Source organism: Schistocerca cancellata, chromosome 4, assembly GCF_023864275.1.
Source record: "Schistocerca cancellata isolate TAMUIC-IGC-003103 chromosome 4, iqSchCanc2.1, whole genome shotgun sequence".
NCBI classification, from domain to species: Eukaryota; Metazoa; Arthropoda; class Insecta; order Orthoptera; family Acrididae; genus Schistocerca; species Schistocerca cancellata.
Window position 1 is genome coordinate 527,724,426 of NC_064629.1, and position 27,169 is coordinate 527,751,594.

Sequence of the window (27,169 nt, forward strand, 5' to 3'; positions counted from 1 at the left end):
TACTGGTAACACTTTTCAAAATATTTTGAATAATGATCTACTTCCAAAGAATTGACAATGCATGACCTATTACGATTGAACACATCGATACCATAGTCTCTACAAGATAGTCTATGGAATATGAACACATACACTTTACAGGATATGCCACAGCTATTCTTCACTCAGAAGGGACGTTAAGAATTACCTTCATCCCTAAAATGTCCATGGAGAGAACGAGGTATTTGGGGGGAAACTACCTGAGAAAACAATTGCTTTATTTCTTTCATGTGTAGCAGATAGACAAAAGCGGCGCACATGCAATAAGCCAAAACATAAATAAATGTTCAATAAATGACTTGGAAAAGTCGAAATGAGGACCAGAGCGTGTAATTAGATTGTATGTTGAATTCAAAATAAGGAAACAAAGGACACTAGTCACTTGGCAGTCGCGATACACGTGTAACAGGAATCAAAAACTCCAGCAATAACAAAGATTGGAATATGTATGTATAAGTACAAGAACATTTCAAAGTCAAAATGAAGGGTACAGTGACAACATTGATTGTATAATCATTCTCACTGAATGACCAGAACACGATTCTGTAACCAGCTTCACACCTAAGAAAAGCACAAAGCCTCGGAACCTTTGTAGTAACACGCTCCTGAATATCAGCTCGCCTCACAATACAGTGCAATTTACCACCTCGAAATTAATAAAAAAAAATAATTCGTGGGATAAAGTAACCACACATATGATTCAGTAGCAAAATCTTCCTTGTGAGCAAACATTTATTTACTTATTTATTTGGCCTTCAGAGTGCGTATTTTATTTAGACACTGTACACTGATTTGTATGGAGAGAATATATAAATTCACCTATACAGGCATAAGAGCTTGAGCTGTCATGATTTTGTCCACCATAAATTGATATCTACATCTACATCTACAGAGATACTCCGCAAGCCACCGTAAGGCGCGTGGCGGAGGGCACCGGTACCATTAATGGTCATTTCCCCTCCTGTTCCACTCGCAAATAGAGCGAGGCAAAAACGACTATCTGTACGCCTCCGTATGAGCCCTAATTTCACGTATCTTATCTTCATAGTCCTTACGAGCGATGTATGTTGGCAGGAGCAGAATCGTTCGGCATTCAGCTTCAAATGGCGGTTCTCTAAATTTTCTCAATAGTATTTCCCGAAAATAACGCCACCTTTCCTCCAGGGGTACCCATTTGAGTTCCCGAAGCATCTCCGTAACACTTAAGTTTTGTTCGAACTTACCGGTAACAAATCTAGCAGCCCTCCTCTGAATTGCGTACGTCTCCCTTCAATACGACCTGGTACAGATTCCAAACACTCGAGCCGTACTCAAGAATAGGTCGCACCAGCGTCCTATATGCGGCCTCCTTTACAGGTGAGCCACTTTTTCCTAAAATTCTCTCGATAAACCGAAGTCGACCATTTGCCTTCCCTACCACAGTTTTTACATGCTCGTTCCACCTCGTGTCACTTTGCAACATTACGCCCAGATTTTTAAACGTCTTGACTGTGTCAAGCTGGACACAAGTAAAACTGGATCCGAACATTACAGGTTTGTTCTTCCTACTCATTCGCATTAACTTATTTTTTCCACATTTAGAGCTAGCTGCCATTCATCACACCAACAGGAAATTTGGTCTAGGTCGTCTTGTATCTTCCTACAGCCAATCGACTTCGACACCTTACCGTACACCACGGCATCATCAGCAAACAACCTGTCCGCGAAATCATTTATGTATATAGAGAACAACAGCGGTGCTATCACACATCCCTGGCGCACTCCTAACGATGCCTTTATCTCTGATCAACACTCGCCGTCGAGTACAACGTACTTGGTTCTATTATCTAAGATGCCTTCGAGCCACTCACATATCTGTGAATTTATTTCATATGCTTGTACCTTCGTTAACAGCCTGCAATACTGAAGAAGCACTACATATCTATCAAGAAAGAATCCAAAATGCAGCAATAGGGCTAGATACATAACAAAATCCAGTTAACAAATCATTCAGTGCTACAAGTAAGTCAATACAATTGATAGAAGCAGACAAAGTAGGCACTAACAAGTGGGCCATTCAGCAAGTTTTTCACCTTTAGACCTACAGAGTACATAATCAAGATAGTGACAAAACGTATGGGGCAGAAGTTGTCTTACGATTTCTTTAATGATTGTCGATCTGCCTGTGAATGGTTCTTTCACGAAAGAGGTAAAAATCTTGTCTCCAGCGAGATTAGAATCGAAAACTAACACACTCTACCACTTGAGGAGCAAACATTTTACCGCTAAGCTAGTATACAACTACGACAAAAACTCTCCCTTGTTGTCCCAGAGATGATCAAGACAGAAAATTTCCAACGTAAATAGCGAAATGAGCTGCCTTTTCTGTTGGAGCGAAATTCCTCGCTCCAGAATCACACATTTTATACCTCTAATTCATCCCTTAAGTGCGAATAATTAAGAATATTTAGTCTAAATGACAAGGAAATATCGAGTGAATTTACCCAGATAATCCAGAACCAAACAGGGAAATAAACTGACGGTAACATAGTTGTCAAACTTATTCTACAATATCATAATTCTCCATCATACTAGCGACAGGCAGACTACGCTTTCCCAGAGTCGATATGAATCTTCAACTGACTTCCAAAGGGGAAGTTCGCCCTTCGAAGACGCAGTGTCGCAGCAGAGATACGTAGAATAGGGCAATGAAATTTGTTCGCATGCCAGTAATTATGATTTGGAACTAAAGCATAGTTACAAATGATATCCAGATGAACCGACCGAACCTCGAACATCATACATAAAGTGCAAGGAAAATTATTTCGCTGGTCCCCCCTTCTGTGGCTACCATAGGTGAGAAAATAACATTCATTTTAATATTATATACTTCAAAACATTTTTCCTTATAAATGCTTGCATTGGCACCACCTCTAACACATAACACGAATGAAAAGACAACATATCACTTCTTGTGGAAGCTCGTGTTTTGTATTCAACTTTGATGTGTTAAAAATAACATATATTTCCAAATCACAAAAGCAAACCCTGCTGGGTAATTTTTCGCAACGACTAAAAGACCGAACTCAAAATACACGAACTGAAAAAAAAAACAAGTGAATCATTCCAGTGTTATTTCAATTCCACAATTTGACAACCTGAATGAAGTAGCAGTTTTGATGAGACTGTGTGACATGGAACGAAAGCGCCATCGGTAATGTTTCAAATGCGTCATTCTTAAGCGAAATTGACATTAATTCTATAAAATCAGAGAGACGAAAAGGTTCGTCTGCTCGTAATGATTGCAATATAATAACTGGTGATGAATTATCAAAACCAGCGAAAAGCGCCTGATGAATGAGCCTTCAAATTTTCAGACAGCTTAAGAAAAAGAGGAACCAAAGTAACAAAAAGAGATTACGCTAGATGAACATGGGACGAAATTTCTATGCAGAATATCGTACTTGTTCCATTTTGTTCATAGTTTATTTCTCACCTGTTTCACATTAATGATCCCGCTAGGTTATCACAACTTTCTTATGTGAATTATCTAGGTGTAACTGTTAAAACAGACTGCTGTTTTAAATACTACGGCACTTGTGGTTGCATCTGACTAAATGGACAACGTTAATTGTAATTTCATTTCATCTTGGAGGCTACTGAAATGACTTACTAACACTTTCAAGATAGTCACTGTGCACACCAACTTCTTTCTTAAGACAATTGTTCATCATCTCTTGCTTAGCTAAAAAGTTGAGGGTTGTATAAATATAGTGATACCAGAGAGACACAGGCATCGAGACCAGAAACTTTACTCTTTACATCACCGTGAAGTAACTTAAAAAGTTGAGCTTTGGTAAGGCAACGAATTGAGGTTAATGAAATAAATTAAACATTTCGAGATGAAACCTAAATCATTTCTTATGTGAGTATTTCTTGTCTGGGACAGCTCTTATACAGCTAACAAATTCCAAATACTTGTAACTGACGAGCTCTTCAAGTCGTTTTAAACACTTTTGGTAGCTAACTCGAGGTCACAATGGGAAGCGTCGGCTACCCGTTGCTATAGTCATCCCAGTTCTGGTGCTATGCAATCCCCAACTAGCATCCCACAATTTCACCGAAAAGCTCATCAATGATATAGTTTACCGAAGAGGGCCGAGAAGAGAGAATAAAAAGTGCTAAACGCACGGGAAATCAAACATATTAGTTTCCATCCAATCAATACCGCTTTTATGTTACTTTAACGAGCCTGGATATCTCATATTAGTTCTGCTGGATGCAAGACATAGAGATTAATTTCGATAGTATATTAGTTTCTCAAGACCGGCTTTTGGAGCTTCTGGGGTTTGGCCGCACTATGTTTCTGGTGTGGAAATACTGCAAGAACTCAAAGTTCCACGCACGAGTGAGGAGTTACATCAGCAGTTTCCTGAAACAACCTCTTACAAAGTGGTGCCGCAGTAGATCACTCTTGATACAGTCGAAACTTCTATTGACGAAAGAAGGGTGAAAATAAGTGGTCACTTATTTTGTCTTAGATGCTAACAGTCAATAGCTTCCGAGAAAACGACAAAATTTGGATGCTAGTATGTCAGTTCGCACACACGGCGCATAACAAGCGGGTTGGCAGTATAGTGGCTAACAGTAAAGGTTTGAATTTTTGTGCTCCGTGTTCAGATCCAATATTATGTTACTATTTTTTTTTTTTACTTTTTTCCGTGGAAGTATGTAACATCAATGACATCAATATTTTTGTGACACTGGGAAATGCAGTTGGATGTTTTACAATACAAGTAAGCATTTCAGTACTTCAGTATACATATCTTACATAACCTTAAGGAGCTAACAGTAACTGGTAATGATAAACATACACTCCTGGAAATGGAAAAAAGAACACATTGACACCGGTGTGTCAGACCCACCATACTTGCTCCGGACACTGCGAGAGGGCTGTACAAGCAATGATCACACGCACGGCACAGCGGACACACCAGGAACCGCGGTGTTGGCCGTCGAATGGCGCTAGCTGCGCAGCATTTGTGCACCGCCGCCGTCACTGTCAGCCAGTTTGCCGTGGCATACGGAGCTCCATCGCAGTCTTTAACACTGGTAGCATGCCGCGACAGCGTGGACGTGAACCGTATGTGCAGTTGACGGACTTTGAACGAGGGCGTATAGTGGGGATGCGGGAGGCCGGGTGGACGTACCGCCGAATTGCTCAACACGTGGGGCGTGAGGTCTCCACAGTACATCGATGTTGTCGCCAGTGGTCGGCGGAAGGTGCACGTGCCCTTCGACCTGGGACCGGACCGCAGCGACGCACGGATGCACGTCAAGACCGTAGGATCCTACACAGTGCCGTAGGGGACCGCACCGCCACTTCCCAGCAAATTAGGGACACTGTTGCTCCTGGGGTATCGGCGAGGACCATTCGCAACCGTCTCCATGAAGCTGGGCTACGGTCCCGCACACCGTTAGGCCGTCTTCCGCTCACGCCCCAACATCGTGCAGCCCGCCTCCAGTGGTGTCGCGACAGGCGTGAATGGAGGGACGAATGGAGACGTGTCGTCTTCAGCGATGAGAGTTGCATCTGCCTTTGTGCCAATGATGGTCGTATGCGTGTTTGGCGCCGTGCAGGTGAGCGCCACAATCAGGACTGCATACGACCGAGGCACACAGGGCCAACACCCGGCATCATGGTGTGGGGAGCGATCTCCTACACTGGCCGTACACCACTGGTGATCGTCGAGGGGACACTGAATAGTGCACGGTACATCCAAACCGTCATCGAACCCATCGTTCTACCATTCCTAGACCGGCAAGGGAACTTGCTGTTCCAACAGGACAATGCACGTCCGCATGTATCCCGTGCCACCCAACGTGCTCTAGAAGGTGTAAGTCAACTACCCTGGCCAGCAAGATCTCCGGATCTGTCCCCCATTGAGCATGTTTGGGACTGGATGAAGCGTCGTCTCACGCGGTCTGCACGTCCAGCACGAACGCTGGTCCAACTGAGGCGCCAGGTGGAAATGGCATGGCAAGCCGTTCCACAGGACTACATCCAGCATCTCTACGATCGTCTCCATGGGAGAATAGCAGCCTGCATTGCTGCGAAAGGTGGATATACACTGTACTAGTGCCGACATTGTGCATGCTCTGTTGCCTGTGTCTATGTGCCTGTGGTTCTGTCAGTGTGATCATGTGATGTATCTGACCCCAGGAATGTGTCAATAAAGTTTCCCCTTCCTGGGACAATGAATTCACGGTGTTCTTATTTCAATTTCCAGGAGTGTATAAATTCTAGTACATCAGTTTTTGCTTTGATTTTTACTTTTATGCTGCAGGTGAACCAGTGTATGCGCCAGGGCAATATCTACAATAAAAACGTTCGGAACATAAAAAACCGAAGCATCACTAACAATGTGTGAGGCACATACTTCAGTCACAGTCTTTGACCTGGTTATTAATAAGAAAAGGAACTTCTTTAACATTCTAAACACCTCGCGATCTGGCGATGGTTTTGCTGTAAACCAAGTGTATGAAAGCACTTTCTCGGAAGCTGGAGTCTACAATTGATCACGGGTCCAAGAGTATATTTTATTAATTTCGTCGCTTCTACTTGTGACTTCCCTTTGCTGTGTGTTGAGAACAGGGCACGTCTGTAATGGCGAGCGTAATTCTTCACCTGTCCATGAAAGTATACGTCGTAGGGTTGACAGAATGGTATACACTTTGGAGGAATCACTTCTAATGAACACCGACATTCCGATTTCATCGACAAAATGTATTCCATTCTGTCAACCCTGCGATGTATACTTTTATTGACAGGTGAAGTATTACATTCACTCATTACAGAAGCGCCGTATTCCCATCCCATAAAAAAAGGAAATCACAAGTAGAAGCGGTGAAACTAATAAAATATACGCTTGCATCCGTGTTCAACTGCAGGTTCTAGCTTCCGAGAAAATACTTGCACACGCTCCGGCGCCAAGAAGTTATCGCCAGGTAGTAAAATATTTGGAACGTTAACGAAGTTGTAATTGCTAATGATATTATACCACTGTAGGACATATGCATTTGCACATTACTGGCGTTTCTCCCATTTTTTATGATTTGAATGTTTGTGTGATAGGTAATACTCCGCGGAATACAGGAGTTCAGTTGAAGTAGGAAAGTAAAAATCAAAACAAAGATGGATGTACTAGAATTTATATGTTTTCATTAACAATAATAATTATTTACACAAGGGGATATAAGATTTTTGATGATAAAATTTGACTTTTAATAATATTTGAAATGCTTACTTATTTTTAAAATGATTTTATTGTATTTCTCGATGTTACAAAACTATTGATGTCATTGATGTCACATACATCCACGATAACAAAAGTAAAAAAAAAAAACATGTGATTGGATTCGAACACGGAGCGCAAAAGTTCGAACCTGTGCTGTTAGCCGCTAGGAAACCAGCTAGCTTCGTATAGCACCATGTGTGTGACTGACAGAGTAGCATCAAAACTTTGACTGCCATTTTCCCGGAAACTGTTGAGTTTTACACGTTGATGATTTACAGCGGTACGTATAAAATTATTTAGATGTAGTTGCAAACTGTGATTATGATTATACATCAGCTTTACAAGTATTTAATGGCAGAAGAAAATCTGTGTCAGACTAGGACATGAATCTGGATTTCCTGCTTAACATGAGCGATCGCCTTTACCACTTTGTCTATTTGTGCAAGTGTCTGGTCCGACCCAGACTTTCATATGTCACAGTGTCTATGTCCGCTGCTCGCTCATAGACTATCAGAAAAAAATAGCACACTCTTTTAGAGGTTTACAATTCACTCAACATTTATTGTTGCAATATTCATTTTTGTTGAAGTACACGAAATGTTTTCAGTTACAGTCCAGTAGCCTAAGCGGTTCTGAGGTACCGGGTACCGACCCATTCTGAAACATCCATGTTAGTAGCAGTGTAGCCTCTATGGGCGTCAATGCAGGTGCTGACTCTGGCATCCAGTCGATCGAGTCCGCAGCTCATGGTCGTGCGCTAGCGTTCTCGCTTCCCACGCCCGAGTTCCCGGGTTCGATTCCCGGCGGGGTCAGGGATTTTCTCTGCCTCGTGATGACTGGGTGTTGCATGATGTCCTTAGGTTAGTTAGGTTTAAGTAGTTCTAAGTTCTAGGGGACTGATGACCATAGATGTTAAGTCCCATAGTGCTCAGAGCCATTTGAACCATCCAGTCGATCGTACAGATGCGAGTACTGTCCTGGTATTCGTTATGCCACGCATGCTCGACCTGCTCACGTAGTTCTGTACAGGTAGCTGGCTGACGAGTCCCATCCCGCACGTGCTCGATCACGCCTTGCAGAGCACGTTGAGTTTCACATGCAGTGTGTGGGCGGGCGTTATCCTGTTGGAACAAAACATCACCTTCATGTTACAAGAACTGCAAAAAAACGAGTCTAAGAACATTGTGCATGTACCGAGCGCTGGTTGGCGTCCCCCCCCCCCCTCCCAAATAAAGACCAGAGGTGAACGAGAGTTGAAGCTTATCGCATACCAGACCATAATGTCTAGGCTTGGGCCAGTGCGTCTTGGACTAATGCTCTCTATGAGACAGCGCTTACCAGGTCTACGACATAGGGCGCAAACGACCATCACTTGCGTGCAGGCAGAAACTGCTTTCATCACTGAAGACCACGGCATGCCATTTCATCTTCCAAGTGGTCCTATAATGGCCCAGTCGAGTCGTGCACGTCGACGCTGTGGCGAGAGTGGAAGACGTGCGTGTTCATGTCCGTAGCCCCACTGCTAACAACCAGTTCGCAACAGTTCGCGATGACACGCCTGTGCTCACGAGCCTTCTTATCTGTACTGAGGTAGCTGTACGGTCTGCCACTGTTCCCCCTACAATACAACCATGCTGGTGGGTGTCTGTGATGCGTGGACATCCATAAACTCGTCTACGGGTGTGAGAATGTTCATGTGACCACTGTTACGAGCATCGTGGCACAACTGACGCAGCACGTCCAACCTGTGTTCCAATTGTCCGAAAGGACCATCTCCCCACTTGGAGACCCAAAATTTGACCTCTTACAAACTCACTCAGCTGACTGTACGAAGCACGAGTGAGTCTTCGTAGCATGACGGTTGCCTGCTTGCTTCAGACGTCTGCAGCACACTGAGCCTTCTGGCTCTGAGCATTCCATATTAAAGAGTAGACACATATGGAGTTGTGATAGCTACGCTATCTTTTGAGGGCGACATTGAAACCATTATCAGTACATCCCCTATCCTCTAGGTGGCCTATGCCACCATCGGGTCAAAATAGGCCTCGTCTATCCAGTTGCGCTAATTTTTTCCCCGCAGTGTAGTCCCGTGAGTCCTGCACAGAGAGAGAGACATTGCTATTCTCCTCGTTTTGCCTTGCTGTGGTATAAAATACAGGGTCGGTCTGTCTGTAATTTTCAGTGGTTTTATAGTCTGCATGCATGCCGACGATCTACAGCCGTATTAAATTATCGAAATGTATTCGAAAATTGTAAATACTATTATATACCAGCTGTAAAAATGTTGACAGATGAAAATTTGTGTCAGACCTGGACTCAAAGCCAGATGTCCTGCATAATGCTAGTGGTGGTCTGAATAACTTTGGCTATCCGTGCACGCCTCCCATAGTGGTCCAAACATCCACATGAAAGAATTAGATATAAGGATGTAGACAGTGTGATACGTGGAAGTTTGGGTTATTCCAAGGAGCATGAATGGAGAGCTGAAGTGGTTAAGGTTACCACTAATGTTAAGTGTGAAATCCGGGTTCAAGTACCAGTCTGGAAAAAATTTCCATCTGTCACTTATTTATTTGTACAGCTTGTGTATAATCGTGTTTTCAATATGCGAATAAATTTCTATAATATTGAGTTTGGCACCCAAGTAAAAAAAGGTGCTTTTTTTCACGAAGCAAGGTTTTGACTGTTTCAGAGAAAGACATTTTGGGCTCCCCCAGGAAAATGACGATGTAACTCCATACCCGTGCATGGAACATGGAGATCTTGCAGCATTTCTACACCAGAAACGTAGCTCGCCCAGTCCCTAGAGACTCCAAAAGTCGGTCTTGAGAAACTAACATACTATAGAAAATTAATCACTATGTCCTGCATCCCGCAGAACTACTGCGATGTAATTAGGCTTCTTAGAGTAATATTAAACCTATCAATTCCATGGAAACTGATATATTTCATTTCCCGTACGTTTGGTTCAAATGGCTCTCAGCACTATAGGACTTAACTTCTGAGGTCATCAGTCCCCTAGAACTTAGAACTACTTAAACCTACCTAACCTAGGGACATCACACACATCCATGCCCGAGGCAGTATTCGAAACTGCGTCCGCAGCGGTCGCGCGGTTCCAGACTGTAGCCACCGGCCGGCCGTGCGTTTGGTACTTTTTATTCTCTCTTCTCGACCTTCTTCCTTAAAGCATATAAATACTGAATTTTTCGATGCAATTGCAGGATGCTGTTTGGGGATTTCAGTACACCAGGACTGGCATGACGATACTACCGAGTTGCAGAGACTCCACTCCACCACCTCGAGTTGCCAAAATTTTTAAAACGACTTGAAGAGGTCTTCAGTTACATGTATTTGGCGTTTGTTAACTGCGTAGGGGCGCTTTCAAACGGGTTATACTTACATAAGATATGATTTCCGTTTCACCTCGAAATTTTTAATTTATTTCGTCAACCCCACTTCATCTAAATTCGTCACCTTACCAGAACTTAAATGTTTCAAGTTATTTCACTGTGATGTAAAGAGTGAGGTGTCTAGTCTCCATGTCTATTTGTCCTTCTGGTATTACTCTATTTATATCACCCTCAACTTTTTAGCTGAGCAAGAGACGATGAACAGTTGTCTCAGGAGAAATGTTTGTGTGCACACTGGCTATCTTGAAAGCGTTATTAAGCCTTTTCAGTAGGTTCCAACATGAAATAAAATTACAATTAGCGTTTTCCACTGAGCCAGATGCAGCCACAAGTACCATAATCTTTAAAACAGCAGTCTGTTTTAACAGTTAAAACTATATGGTTCACATATGTGTGTTGAGATAGCCTAGAGAGGTCGTTAGTGTGAAACAAGTGAGAAATAAACTATGAACAAAATGGAACAGGTAAGACATTCTGCATAGAAATTCCGTCCCATGTTCATATATCTTTTTGATACATTGATTCCTCTCTGTCTTAAGGTGTCTGAAAACGGAAACGCTCATTCATCAGGCGCTTTTCGCTGGCCTTGACAATGCGTCACCAGTAATTATATTGTAACCATTACGTTGTAGACAATACTTTTTGTCTCCCTATATAGAGGAATGACAGCTTAAGAACGATTCATTCGACACATTACTGATGGCACTTTTTGTTGTATGTTTCACAGTCTCATCACAACTGCTTCTCCATTAGTGTTAGCAGAATGTGAAACCGAGTTTGCACTGCAATGAATCACTTGTTTAATTAAGTTCTTGTCTTTTTAGTTCTATTTTTCGCTTATTGCGGTAAATTCTGACGCACGATTTGCTTTTGTGATCTGAAAATATATGTTATCCTTAGCACATGAAATATGATTACAAAATGCAAACATTCAGAAACAGTGCTATCCTGTCTTTTGGTTTGTGTTATTATGTATTAAAGGTGTTGCCAGTGCAAGCATTCATAAAGAAATTTTTTTCGCTCATATAATATTAAAATCGATGTTATTATGCTTAATATTAATAGTGTCTGGTGATGCTAAAAAAAGCGGATCTCCTTAGTGAATGAGTTTTTTTAGTTTGCAGGTGGCATGTAAGATGTCAGCAAATCCAACACCTTCCATGAAAACCCTAACACGATAGCAAATCCGACAGTATGTCACATAGCTCCGAATAAAACCTGACATTAAATTAATCAAAGTAATACGATCAATGAGTGAACAAATGGAATACCAAAGACTAACACAAGAACGCCTAAATGCATGTAATACCTTCCCACCCTGAAACAGACGCAGTTCCGAGGGGAGAAACGAGAACAGAAGCCGAGAGCAGAGTCGTGAAGGCTAGGAGACCCTACGATAAGGGACGGACACCCACGTCGCCAGCCGACCGCCAAGACCACCCCCAGCCCATGTTGAAAGATAGAGCCCTCCAGAAGAACAGTATAGATCTTACTATAACACTAAAAGGGCCACACCAGCTGCAAGTTTTAGCGTGATACTATACGCGTCTCTGTTACGTAGCAAACATTAAAAACATTGCCCCACCATGAAAAGTATAACGTTTCTCATTGGATAGACAGAATTTTTGTAGGCGGAGCTTACGGTTAACATTGAGACCCTGATTGGTCAGTTGAAAACACAGCCGGATAGTTTTTCTTACACCAACTTCGGTAAACTGTAGTAAGGAGAAGTTAGAAAGAGTTGCTTCTGAGACAGCGAGGTGTGTGGAGCTGCGCCACCCGCCGCCCCTGACACTGCCTAACCAACGACAAGGTAATGAACGCATGCGATGCCGCATGAGAGCGCATAAGGCTTCACTCAGAACTGAAGAAGTCTCATCTGTTACACCCCATTTTTATGTAATACTGGTGTCGATCGTCAATTAAACTTCGTGGTATTCACATTTGCTATTAGAAGTTAACATCTGAAACGTGATGATTTTTCTGTTATATAATTATTGAGAAGCCACATCAGCCACTGTAATTTACGACAAGTTAAATAAGTAATTAAAGATAATTGATGGTCACTGTAGACCGTTTTGATAGTTTTCTCTTTTATGAAACTTAACTTCAACCTAGATTATAGATGTGATATGGAATAGGTCATCCTTCGATCCATTATAGAACTTGGAAACCCATTCAGGGAATATTCGTTCACATTTTTGTTGAACGCAGTTGGTTTTTATCATTCTGTATTATAACATTTCCTTTTATCAATAGTGAAATTTATAAACAATGTTTTGTGAGTAGAATAAAATTCCAATGGTAAACTTAAATGCTTTTTCGACGTCATTTTACCAGCTTTCTAAAATTAGGAAAGCCTTGAACCCCTTCCACTAAATTTAGTTAGTATTAAGATTCTTTTACAGGGAGTGCAGTGGAACTGACGCTGAAATCATTAAGTATTTGATTATATCATCGCTAGTCTCACTGAACTCTCCTGAACTCTACATGTCATGTGTGGTCTGGCGTCTCCTTACCAGCAACAGGTCCCAGGTTCAAACTAGCCAATTCCCTAAAAAACACGCCCAGAGCGTCGGGTAGCGAGACACGTGTTAGAACACACAGACACCACGCAGAATGTTAGAGGCTTACGGCAGGAATACATAAATACCTACAACAGCTGCAAAAGAGCTGAATGCTGAAATTATTTTCCCTGTTCTTTATTCAAATGGTTCAAATGTCTCTGAGCACTATGGGACTTAACATCTATGGTCATCAGTCCCCTAGAACTTAGAACTACTTAAACCTAACTAACCTAAGGACAGCACACAACACCCAGCCATCACGAGGCAGAGAAAATCCCTGACCCCGCCGGGAATCGAACCCGGGAACCCGGGCGTGGGAAGCGAGAACGCTACCGCACGACCACGAGATGCGGGCTGTTCTTTACTTGTGATGTTCAAGTTTCAGTCTTAATGATGCTTTAGACCCAAAGCATTGTTAGAGAAATGCGAATAACTCATTGGCTTATGCTAGATATTTCTGCTCTGTCACTGCAGTGCCAGCCAGTGACACTGCGTCTTCGAAAGACGAGGTTTCCCAGTGGCAACCTGCTCAAGATTGAGCTAAGATTGGCTGAGATAGTGTACTCTGCCTGTCGCTAGTCTAATGGACAATTGGAAATGTAGAATATGTATGGCAACGACATGACCGTCGATTTACTTCCGGTTCGGCTCTGAATTATCCTGGTAAATTCGGTCGACATTATCCTGTCATTTAGATTAAATATACCTAGTTATTCTCACCTAAAGGATGGCACAGAGATCGCAAATTTGTGGTTTTGTGTCTAAGAATCTAGTTACAACAGAAACTGCAATTTACTTCGTTAGTTACGTTGCGAATTCTCTGTGTTAACCATCATTCGGACAAAAAGGGAGCGCTTTTTGATGCAGTTGTATGCTAGTTTAGCTATAAAATGTTTGCCCTTCGAGTGGACGACTGCGTTAGTTTTCGTTTCTAATCTCGCTGAAGATAAGATTTTTAATTCTTCTGTGAAAGAGCCACTAGCAGGCAGATCGAAAATCAGTAAAGAAATCCTAAGACAACTTCTTCCCTATATGTTTTGTCATTATCTTGATTCTGTAATCTGTAGATCGAAAGGTGAAAACTTCCTGTGTGGCACTCTTGTTAGTGCCTGCTTTGTCTGCGTCTGTAAATTGTATTGACTTATTTGTGGCACCAGCGTTAGTTGGCGCACCCGTGCTACCGGGATGCTCAAGAAACTCCATTGACAGACGTTACAAGAAAGGTGTTGTGCAGTACGGAGAGGTTCACTACTGAAATTTCGAGAGAGCACTTTCCGGAAAGACCTGAACAACATATTACTTCTTCCCACATACATCTCGCCTAATGACCACTACGAGAAAATCTGAGAACTTGGAGTTAATAGAGAGGCTTACTGACAGTCACTTTTCCCATGCGCCGTTCGCGAATGTAACATGGGAGGGGGGATCAGTTAGTAGTACCAGAACTATCCTCCGCGGCACACCATTAGGCGGCTTGCGGAGTATGATGTAGGTGTAGATGTTCGGATCGGATAGTATTTCGACCTCACGTCTGTAGAGAAAATGTTGGTAGCACTTCCTTTCCACCGAAAGCATAGCTATGCAATTTAGCATAACGATACGGCAAGGGATCTTGCGAATTCTGTCACCGGCTATTCGTGGTCTTAAGTTCCCTTAACGTCAAGAAATGCGGCGACTACTGTTTGTTTCGTTTGAAAGGCAGGCGCGATAACCATAGCAAGCGAATACAGATTGTCCATAGATCCTATGCCTTTTCTGAATCCGAATTGGCTCTGAGGCATCAAGTTACTATTTTCGAGCCATCGTGCCGGTCTCCTTTCTACAATTCGCTCCAGTGTTTTTGCAACACATGAAGAGATCGGTCGATGGTTGGAGACCATGCTTGAATCCTTTCCACTTTTCAGAATTGGTATTATGACTTGCATCGTCTATGTTGGCATGACGTCCTGTTGCAGCCAATACCGATTGGAAATATATGAGTACACGTTTCGCTTCCATAAGCAGATTCTCAAGCATAGAGTAATGAATAAAATCAATAGCAGGACAGCTGTCACGTGATAATTTTAAAGTTTCATTGAGGTCGTCTTGAGAGAAATGACGCAGTATCATATGATGACGGTCATCGTAAATAGGATACGGATTACTGAGAACCTCGACAAATTCCTCTAAGCAAGCCGTGGTGATAGGAAGTGGGGAAGGCAGTCAGCTGTTTCTAGAAGCCTTTGTTTTATGCCAGATGATAGATATACTGGCTGCTGTATTGACTGAAGAACAATAATTAATCCAGGTGTCGTTCTTTGTCTTTTTTTTTTTTTTACTTTTCGCGTTTCCAAGAAATTGTCCAAGGCAGAATTCTGGCGATACGTTCTCAAACCAAGACAGCGTTTGCAACTTTTCGAGAGCGTCCGGGATTCCTCCAAGGAGGGGAACGTTGCTTCATAACATTGAACTCCTTTTTTCTTAGAAATGCTTACCTCCGCTGCGAATTCCACAGCTTCCATAGCACAACCTTCTTCCCATAAGTCACTCCGCATGGGTTCAAGTGTCCATCGAACTGTGCCGTTATATTTGTCCTCAATTTTCCACTTGCTACTAGCGTAACGTATTTGTAGAGTATCAACATTTAATGTGGAACTCTACTTGGAGGTAACTGGATCCCATTGAATCTGTTTTAACATGCCAATCAGAAATTCTGTCTGTTATGTCTCCTCCCCACACTATATGATGGGAATTCAAGTCTGTACCTGTTATAAAGGGATACGGAAGCTAGCTTATTAAGTATCTTCAGCCATCTTCCACGATGCTGTGGTCGGGCAACCTCATACACCGATACTTCATCGGTTCGATATACAGGGAGATCTTAATTAAAGTTAAGCTTTCAAAACGCTGTAGAAGTAACACCACTGGTCAGAATGAAGTCAAATTGCAACGGAATATTATCGGACGAGGAGAAAACGTATGGCAGAAGAAAAATAAATAGTTACAAAATGTAGCAATAGATGAGACTGCAAGTGTCAGAATACGTAAATGAAATCACCTGTCATGCGCACGACCCATTGAAGTTAGTATAAACACACAGGGTACACTGATTTTCCTCCTTTCGCGTCTGCGACGTTCGCTATGACTGTCTCAATGCAGGATCGCGCTCTGCTTGTAAAGTTGTGTTACAAGAATGATGACTGCACACGTCGCTCTGCAGAGGTTACATACACTGAAGGGTTTGAAAAAAGGCGTTGGTCCGATGACTGCCGTGGGTCTGGAGAAAATGATTCGGAAATTCGAAAAGACGCGTTCTTTTGGTGTGCAACCTGGTAGAGGGAGGAAACGAATTGATTCGACGTCCGTGGAAGCAGTGGTCACAGCAATGCAGGAGGAGACGAGTGGTGGTGTGCAAACGTGTAGTGCACGGAGAATTGCCCGAACATTGGATACATTAATTTGCCGCCCGGGGTGGCCGTGCGGTTCTAGGCGCTACATTCTGGAACCACGGGACCGCTACGGTCGCAGGTTCGAATCTTGCCTCGGCCATGGATGTGTGTAATGTCCGTAGGTTAGTTAGGTTTAAGTAGTTTTAAGTTCTAGGGGACTGATGACCTCAGAAGTTACGTCCCATAGTGCTCAGAGCCATTTTTGAGCCATTGGATACACCCGTGAGCACGGTGATTAAAATCCTACGAAACATTCTTCTTTGCTATCAATTCAAAATTACACATGTGTACGAGTTGCTTCCTCTTGACTTTCCAGCAGGAGAGACGTTTGCTTTAGAATTTCTTGCTCGCATCGAAGTGGACAATGATTGGCCGTGGAAAGTTTTGTGGATAGGCGAAGTCTACTTCCATCTGACAGGGTATGTCAATACACAGAATTGTCGAATTTGGGCAACGGAGGCCGAAATGGCCGAGCGGTTCTAGGCGCTACAGTCTGGAACTGCGCGACCGCTACGGTCGCAGGTTCGAAACCTGCAGCGGGCATGGATGTGTGTGATGTCTAGTGCTCAGACTTTTTTTTTTTTTTTGTGAGCAACGGAAAACCATTTCATCCTGAAAAAGGTCACTGTGTGGTGCGGGTCTATGGCATCATTTATCATGGGGTCATATTTTTCGAAGAGACAAGTGCTTCCGGTCCTGTTACCTGGTAAGCGCTGTGAGTGTCTTTTGCGCAACCACGTCATTCCAGATCTCTAACAGCGTGGATGTGTGGATGGGTTCATTTATATGATGCAAGATGGCGCACCTCCGCACATTGCTTATTCAGTTAAGCAGCTGCTGAAGCGCCATTCCGGAAATACTAAAATTATCAGCCGCCATTTCCCTGCAGCCTGGCTGTCCCGATCACCTGAACTTAAATCCGTATGGCATCTGGTTGTGGGGCTATCTGAAAGATGTTGTATTCAGTATTCCGATTGCAAATTAGCTGTATTGAAGGCATGCACTGCGCAACACGTTCTGAACGTGACCCCGGAAACACCTCGATCAGCTTTGGAACATGCTCTTTCTCGATTTCAACTTCTTGCAGAACATGTTTCGCTCCAGTCACGCGGAAATTAATAATCCGATTTGATTTTGATTGATGCTTTTTGTACGGTTTTTGGCCTCAGGACAATTAGAAACCGATTTCTCCCGTCCGATGTGATATGACCTTGCCGTGGTGGATGGGCTTACGTAACTAACAGTGTCACAGCTATACACCCACGCACACTGAGTAATACAGTTTGTTTAACGTCAAACGTACACCTTAGGCATTTTTGTATGATTTATTTGTTATTTGTAGTCGCCCACTGTTAAATTATGATGCTTACAGCGCCCTCTATTTCTACATTTTGTCACTATTTATTTTTCTTCCGCCATACGCTTTCCCCCTTATCCGATAATATTCCGTTGCAATTTGACGTCATTCTGACCTGTGGTGGTATTTCTTCAGCAGTTTCGAAGTTTAACTTTAATTATAATCACCCTGTATATAGCTATTATTCAAATGGTTCAAATGGCTCTAAGCACTGTGGGACTTAACATCTAAGGTCATCAGTCCCATACACTTAGAACTACTTAAACCTAACTAACCTAAGGACATCACACATATCCATGCCCGAGGCAGGATTCGAACCTGCGACCGTAGCAGCAGCGCGGTTCCGGACTGAAGCGCCTAGAACCGCTCGGTCACAGCGGCCGGCCCAGCTATTATTAGCTCGCAAACTATTTATCCAGCTTTGATCTATAAATGGTGTGGACGTTGTCCTCCCATGGTACCAATACGGTTCGAAAACTGGAATGCCTGTTTGTGTTTTTACTTTGCATTGAGAACTTATCTTTATAAACGACGTCGTTGTACAGCTTTCAACTATAAGTTGATTTGGATGTCTTTCTCCTCAGGAACCGGTCAGTTTCGAACCCTGGGTCGTAATTATTTTTAAATTTATATAACGAACTTATCTTTGTACTTCACACGTTTATCGATGTTCTATTGTGAAAATTTGAATAATGTTCATTTGGCACTGTTGTAATTACTGCTGGCTGTCTGATGTTCTTCTTTTCGTGTTTTTATTTTGCATTAAGAACTCACGTTTGTACAACGAACCTTTTTTGACTGCTCTACTGTCGACACTGCAATTATATTAATATGTCACTCTTGTAGCCACTGTTGTCTATGTGGTCTTTGCTGCCAAGAGATAAAAATAAATAAGTAAGAAAAAGCACACTGAGACAACTGGAACGCTTTTGAGACCAGGTTGTATTCTCACAGCAACTAACTTGATATTGTTGCTTCTTACATTGAGCGGGTGTGGTTTATACAGCAGTGAATTTTTTAACAATGTAATATCACCACCGTTCCCACCGAGACGATCCTCCCATATTATGAAATATTATTTAAAGTGAACAGTCCGCTAAGACTTGAACCATGTTTCACACGTAAGGGCTATATCATGCTGACTAATGAATAATTCTCTTTGCAAGCTTTGCACCAGTGGCAGTGGTCCACCGGCATTGCTAGGAGGAGTAGCAACAGCAACAGTCTAAAGTAGCTATGTTGAAATAAAAAAAAAGACATTTTCAACAGCAGCGAGTAAGTATTTGCAAATATATTTGTGATATTGTTGCTGTTATAATCGTTTATAATTGTTTTCAGCAGTCAAACATTGATGTTGTTGATCTTATAATTGTTTATTACTGTTTTTAGCACCCAATCGCACTGTTGCTTTCAGCAGCATAGCGTGAGAGCAAGCTGCATTGTCTTCTCATCAGCATATGTCGAGAAGAGTAAAATTAATTAACATTTCTGTATTTTGGTCTTGATCCAGTTAACGCGGTATGTATATCTACAACAGCAGCGCCAATACGCAGTGGCGTGTGGGAATGGTATTTGAAAAATGACTATGAGTGTGTGGTGGGATAAGGGATTAATGACATAATGTGGGTACAGCATTGTTATTATTGTTATTATTATTATTATTATTATTATTATTATTTGGTGTTCTCCACTGAAATTGCGTCAGATTGCAGACTGTCTGTACGGCTGATGAGTTCGACAATACTGCGGCAGCAGCCACGAATTAACGAATGTCATCGTCTGAGGAGATATGGGGACTGCTGTTTGTTCCCCAAATATTTTCTCCTCCATTCTAAGAGAAAACGTTATGTTAGCGAGTCACAGAAGCCTCTACAAAGACCGCCTGGCCCTGACTGCGCAGTGACACATCCTACTGTACTCTTTGGCGTGTCACTGTCTCTCCACACCACAGTATAGGGCACTAAAACGCTCATTATTTTTAAAAAAAAAAACAGATACGTGTCACCGTTCCCGGTCTCCACGGAGGACTGGTTGGCAAACTAGCTGGGCAGAGACTGGCACGCCACAGATGCAACCTCTGGCTGAAGATCTGCCACTCCCCACGCCCCAGCATTGGGGTGATAGGTAGGCAGACGACGCCAGGAAGAAACAAGCAGCAGCTGTATAAAAACCCTACTAATTTCTTATTAGAAAAGTCCCTATTTCTCGAGGATGTTTCCACAGAATGAAACTATAATAATATATTACCGCTGCTGGAATAATCTTGCCATACAGTAAAGTACTTGAAAATCGAAGCCATCTCCCGAAACGTATCACAGCATAGGCATCAATCGTCCTGATTTGGAAATAAAATTTGCGTATCGTAGTAAGCACGTCTCTTACTGACCAGCAGTTCAGTTGGTAATTTATAATCACAGACCACAGAAGCTTCTTGTTGACCATCTTATGATCCTATGACGAATAACGGGCACCTCTTTCATTAATCCTCAAGGGCCTCAGGCTGACGCGTAAAACAAGGGCGCTTGTAAGCCATTTCTCTCCTGCGTAACGAAGTGCATTCCTGCAAGCGATTATGAATCCATTATATGCATCATACGAAATCACACTGCAGTAGTAATAAAACAACTCGAGGCAAGTGGACATAGCACATGTCAGCAACTTACTATTCTCCCTACAACCCCATGTACACAAGTAGCAGTTCAAAAATGGCTCTGAGCACTATGGGACTCAACATCTGAGGTCATCAGTCCCCTAGAACTTAGAACTACTTAAACCTAACTAACCTAAGGACATCATACACATCCATGCCCCAGGCAGGATTCGAACCTGCAACCGTAGCAGCAGTGCGATTCCGGACTGAAGCGCCTAGAACCGCTCGGTCACAGAGGCCGGCCCAGCTATTATTAGCTCGCAAACTATTTAAAAGATGGCGTTATCCAGCTTTGATCTATAAATGGTGTGGACGTTGTCCTCCCATGGTACCAATCCGGTTCGAAAACTGGAATGCCTGTTTGTGTTTTTACATTGCATTGAGAACTTATCTTTATAAACGACGTCGTTGTACAGCTTTCAACTATAAGTTGATTTGGATGTCTTTCTCTTCAGTTTCGAACCCTGGGTCGTAATTATTTTTAAATTTATATAACGAACTTATGTTTGTACTTCACACGTTTATCAATGTTCTATTGTGAAAATTGCAATAATGTTCATTTGGCACTGTTGTAATTACTGCTGGCTGTCTGATGTTCTTCTTATCGTGTCCGCAGCTCGTGGTCGTGCGGTAGCGTTCTCGCTTCCCGCGCCCGGGTTCGATTCCCAGCGGGGTCAGGGATTTTCTGTGCCTCGTGATGACTGGGTGTTATGTGCTGTCCTTAGGTTAGTTAGGTTTAAGTAGTTCTAAGTTCTAGGGGACTGATGACCATAGATGTTAAGTCCCATAGTGCTCTGAACCATTTGAATCTTCTTTTCGTGTTTTTATTTTGCATTAAGAACTCACGTTTGTACAACGTACCTTTTTTGACTGTTCTACTGTCGACACTGCAATTATATTAACCCCATGTACACAAGTAGCAGTTCAAAAATGGCTCTGAGCACTATGGGACTCAACATCTTAGGTCATCAGTCCCCTAGAACTTAGAACTACTTAAATCTAACTAACCTAAGGACATCACACACATACATGCTCCAGGCAGGATTCGAACCGTAGCGGTCACGCGGTTCCAAACTGAAGCGCCTAGAACCGCACGGCCACACCGGCCGGCAAGTAGCAGTGTAGTAAGCGAATGGTTGTCTACCAGCTTAGACAGAGAGGACTGTAGGTTTAATCCTGTCCAAGACTGTGTAATTATCTTTGACATTGAAAAACAATATTCACAATGTACAGAACAGATCCTGTGTGTTGGTAACTCGTCAGACTGCTGCCATGTTGGTTCTTTAGAGTATGAAAGGGGGCTACACAGCCACCACCGATCAGTCCTCTGCGGTAGCGGAAATTGTCAACATGGATTCCTCCTAAGTGCTAAACATTCCTCAGGTATTGCTGAGGAAGACAAGACCAACGAACGAACGCTTCGGTTTGTGGTTATTGTTGGAGAACTTGGATCATCGTGATCAAGTGGACTTTCGAGACAAGACAAGTAAAGGGGTGGTCAGTAATGCTAAAGAAGGTGTGTGGGCCATTCAACTGTTATCTACATAGTAAATTCTCCTAGTTCGTCACAGTGACACACGGTGTCAAGGCAAATCTAGTGTTTCTCCTACATGGGAATAACAATGTGATGGCAAGAAGAATAGTGGAAAAAATCGGCAAGGAAGCACTGGAAATCAATTCGGAGAAATATAGAAATCCTGTGGCTATACCATAAAAAGTGGAATTAGCTAAAGTTAGAATGGACATTCCGATGGAAGGGGTGTCTGCAATATTGGAGCAGATTCGTCTAAACGACTGTCACCTTTTGGACTTGGACATAGTGCAAGATTTTGTTGGGATTTTTCATGGCTACCTATTACGAAACATTGACTGTTTGATGTGTTTCTAACTGAAACATATATAAGAAATGTATATGTCAAATAACAACCCTGCGAGTGAACAAAGTTATTGGTAGCCACCTTATAGATTTTATAGTGTCGAGACATATGATTACGAGAAAATTTCACGTCTTCCTTGGCTAAAGAGCGCGGAATTACCAGGCTGGAGGCTACAATATACAGCTGCAGAAAAGGTAGTGTGTTTGACGCTGAACGAGACTGTTTAAGTATTTAAACACCAAAAAACAGTATTTACAACGTGCTTCACTCTAGTCTGTGCCAATTGCTTCCATGTGGTAATAGATAACGACTAATTTACAGAACAGCTGTGGTTTTTAACAACGTTCTGCAGTATGGCTGCTGTGGTAATAAGAATAAACGAAAATTGGCTGGAATATAAATAAGTCTAACAGACACTCAAGACCGAGAAAAGCTTATGAACTACGATCTGTCTACATATAGTTTTAATTACCTAAGTGTAAACTACGTGGAGATTCTTAACACTGACTCCAACAAAGACGATATAAGTATTGCATATAATATTAAATATAATATAATATTAAAGCAGGGGAACATATTTATCTCAACTCAGTACATTGTTCTCCACAATACTATCAAATACAGACATTGACGAATTAGGCCTGGTTCTCACAAACACTGGTATTCCACAAGTCCTAAGAAAAGGAACCATTGTGTTTAACAGACGTAAGCCACTCCCCATTAAAAAAATTTCGCCTTTAAGTTCAGTTAATGTGTTATGCACATTAAAAAGGAAAATTTGAAATGGAAGAGATTGAAGACAAAAACGAAAATAGGAGTCTGTGTCTAGAACAAGGGGACGAATGTAAACAGCAGCTGGAAAAAGAGGATGCTATTGCAGATGTGCAGACAAAGTTTACATATGGCTTTAAACAATAGTGTATGGATAAATCTGGCTACAACTGGAGAATACAAGATCTAAGCATTCATAGTAAACAGCAATGGTAAGCGGCCATATGTTGGAGTCTTGGCTGAAAATGACCCATGGGAGCATATTTTCTATGTTAAAGGACACACGAAAAATTTGTTTATAAAACTCCACTCTCACATGCATCTGCTTAAAAAGGATGGCTATGTCATATCGAAATGTGGTGGACCTGGCGTCATACACCTCACAACCGTTTGCGCAGTTAAAATCGACAGAATAACAACCTTTAATGGTAATTCGTTTGAGATAGTTGTAAAGTTAAAGTTGTATACTGAAATTCCACACGAATGTACAAGAGTTGGTAGTGTACACCAGGAAGATGTGAGATGCAATAACAAGACTGCTATGCAGAAAATGTCCGCAGCTCGTGGTCGTGCGGTAGCGTTCTCGCTTCCCACGCCCGGGTTCCCGGGTTCGATTCCGGACGGGGTCAGGGATTTTCTCTGCCTCGTGATGACTGGGTGTTGTGTGATGTCCTTAGGTTAGTTAGGTTTAAGTAGTTCTAAGTTCTAGGGGACTGATGACAATAGTTGTTAAGTCCCATAGTGCTCAGAGCCATTTGAACCATTTTTATGCAGGAAATAAGAGGAAAGATTGAACTCCCTGATTGCTCTTGGCGAGAAGATCAGCACGAAGGAACGGAACTAACAGTTAAAGCCATAAAAAAGGTATTTCACAGGAAAAAAGATAGATACGTATTAGAACATGTGACCATACCCTCTTTGTACCTGTCAAACTACTGGCTGGAGAAAGAGTTAGAAGATGCCAATGTGGATTTAAATTATAAGTTAAAAATTAAGCTGGATGTTATTAGAAGAATGTGCTGTTTTCTGTGTGTAAATGTATATGTAGAAAAAGAGTGTATACAAGATTATATTTTTGTCCTAGTCTGTACCCATGCTAAAAATAGAAAATAGGTCTTCTATTTACGATGATCTATTTGTATGTGAAGGAGGACGCTATAGCAAAAAGAAAAAGTCAAGCAAGGTTTGTATAGTGCTTTAAACATAGGTAGATATTATCATTTTTACTTTAAATAGCAATTTGAGTAGCCGTACGTTGGAGTCCACATGGAAAATGTTACAATTGAACTCTTTACTGCATTAAGGGACATATAAAACCCGTCTCACATCCGGGCCTGCTTAGATGTACACCTAACATCATAACAACGGTTTGCAGAGTTTAAAACTGATTCTGAATGTTGTCATCAGTTATCGTCAGCTATTATTTGCATTCATCCTGCTACATATTTGTATTTATTGTTAACACTAGCAAAGAAGTCCGTTGGGGAGGTACTGCTGTAGCCAGCCAAAGCAACCACAAATAGGAGTACGTTGCAGTAATGCTCGAAAAGTTTGGAGTCGAGACCGTTTACTGGATTAAGAGACACACGAAAAGGACCTGTTTTATAAAGCTCCATTTCCAACTGGATCTACTTAAAACTGTCGTCGTTATATTGCGTCTAAAATGTGGCGGACTAGATGTTGTTGCACAGAAGTAGCGGTTTTGGCAAACGGATGGATGTCTACCAATTTACGTCACAATAGAATCTTATAGGTTGGAGCAGAATGGATCGTGTGTTTGACCTTATACAAAGATCAACAGGATTTACAACTGTACTCTGCACTACACACACAAAAGAATGGTACCAATTAACGAATAACTTATGGAAGAGTTTAAGTGTTCTGCACTTTGTCTACTGAAGCAATAAAATCGTATTACGCGAAAAATAGAATCTTATAGTTAGAAACATAATGGATCGTGTGTTTCACCTGCAGAAAGAACAACAAAAGATATTAACAACTCTGCACCAGTCGAAAAACGTCAGAATCGAAACTGTTTACCAGATTAAGGGACACACACACACAAAAAAAAAAACTGTTTTAAAGTTCCATTTATACTACGTGATCAAAAGTATCCAGACACCCGCAAAAACATACGTTTTTCATATTAGGTGCATTGTGCTGCCACCTACTGCCAGGCACTCCATATCAGCGACCTCAGTAGTCATTAGAGAGAGCAAAATGGGGCGTTCCGCGGAACACACGGACTTCAAACGTGGTCAGGTGATTGGATGTCACTTGTGTCATATGTCTGTAAGCGAGATTTCCACACTCCTAAAGATTCCTAGGTCCACTGTTTCCGATGTGATAGTGAAGTTGAAACATGAAGGGACACGTACAGCGCAAAATCGTACAGGCCGACTTCGTCTGTTCGTCTGTTGACTGACAGAGACCGCCGACAGTTGAAGAGGCTCATACTGTGTAAGAGGCAGACATCAATCCAGATCATCATACAGGAATTCCAAACTGCATCAGGATCCACTGCAAGTACTATGAAAATTAGGCGGGAGTTAAGAAAACTTGGATTTCATGGTCGAGAGGCTGCTCATAAGCCACATATCACGTCGGTAAATGCCAAACGACGCCTCGCTTGGTATAAGGAGTGTAAACATAACGACTGAAGCGTGAAAAAACGTTGTGTGGAGTGACGAATCACGGTACACAATGTGGCGATCCGATGGCAGGGCGTGGGTATGGCGAATGCCTGGTGAACGTCATCTGCCAGCGTGTGTAGTGCCAACAGTAAAATTCCTAGGCGATGGTGTTATGGTATGGTCTTGTTTTTCATGGAAGGGGCTTGCTCCCCTTGTTGCTTAGCGTGGCACTATCTCAGCACAGGCCTACATTGATGTTTTAAGCACCTTCTTCCTTCTCTCTGTTGAAGAGCAATTCGGGCATGGCGACTGAATCTTTCAACACGATCGAGCACCTGCTCATAATGCACGACCTGTGGCGGAGTGGTTACGTGGCAATAACATCCCTGTAATGGATTGGCCTGCACAGAGTCCTGACCTGAATCCTATAGAACACCTCTGGGACGTTTTGGAACGCCGACTTCGTGCCAGGCGTCACCGACCGACATCGATACCTCTTCTCAGTGCAGTACTCCGCGAAGAATGGCTGCCATTCCCCAAGAAACCTTCCAGCACCTGATTGAACATATGCCTGCAGGAGTGGACGCTGTCGTCAAGGCTAAGTGTGTGCAATCAACATGTTGAATTCCAGCATTACCGATGGAGGGCGCCACGAACTTGTAAGTCATTTTCAGCCAGATGTCCGGGTACTTTTGATGACATAGTGTATTTCTGGATCAGCTTAAATAAGGCATGGTTACATTGTGTGTAAATGGTGGCAAGCTAGTTCTTTTTGTACACCTACTCCTACGCATAGAAGTAGTGGTTTTAGCAAACAAATGGATGCCTACCAGTTCACGCCACAGTAGAATCTTATAGCTTGGAGCAGAATGGATGCTGTGTTTGGTCCTGTGCAAAGACCAACAAGCACTGATTACTAATGTACTCTGCGCCAGGCGAAAATACTGGATTAAGCGATACACAAAAAAACTTATTAGATTTTGTCTTTGTTTTTAACAACAGCTAAGAAAAACCACTGGAAAGCTGGTGCTTTTTGATAACCTTAGTAACCGTAAACAGCCGTACATTGGAATATTGTTTGGAAAAATGTCGGAGTCGAGACCGTTTACTGCCTTAAGGAATACACCAAAAAAATTCTATACATCTAAATGTGATGA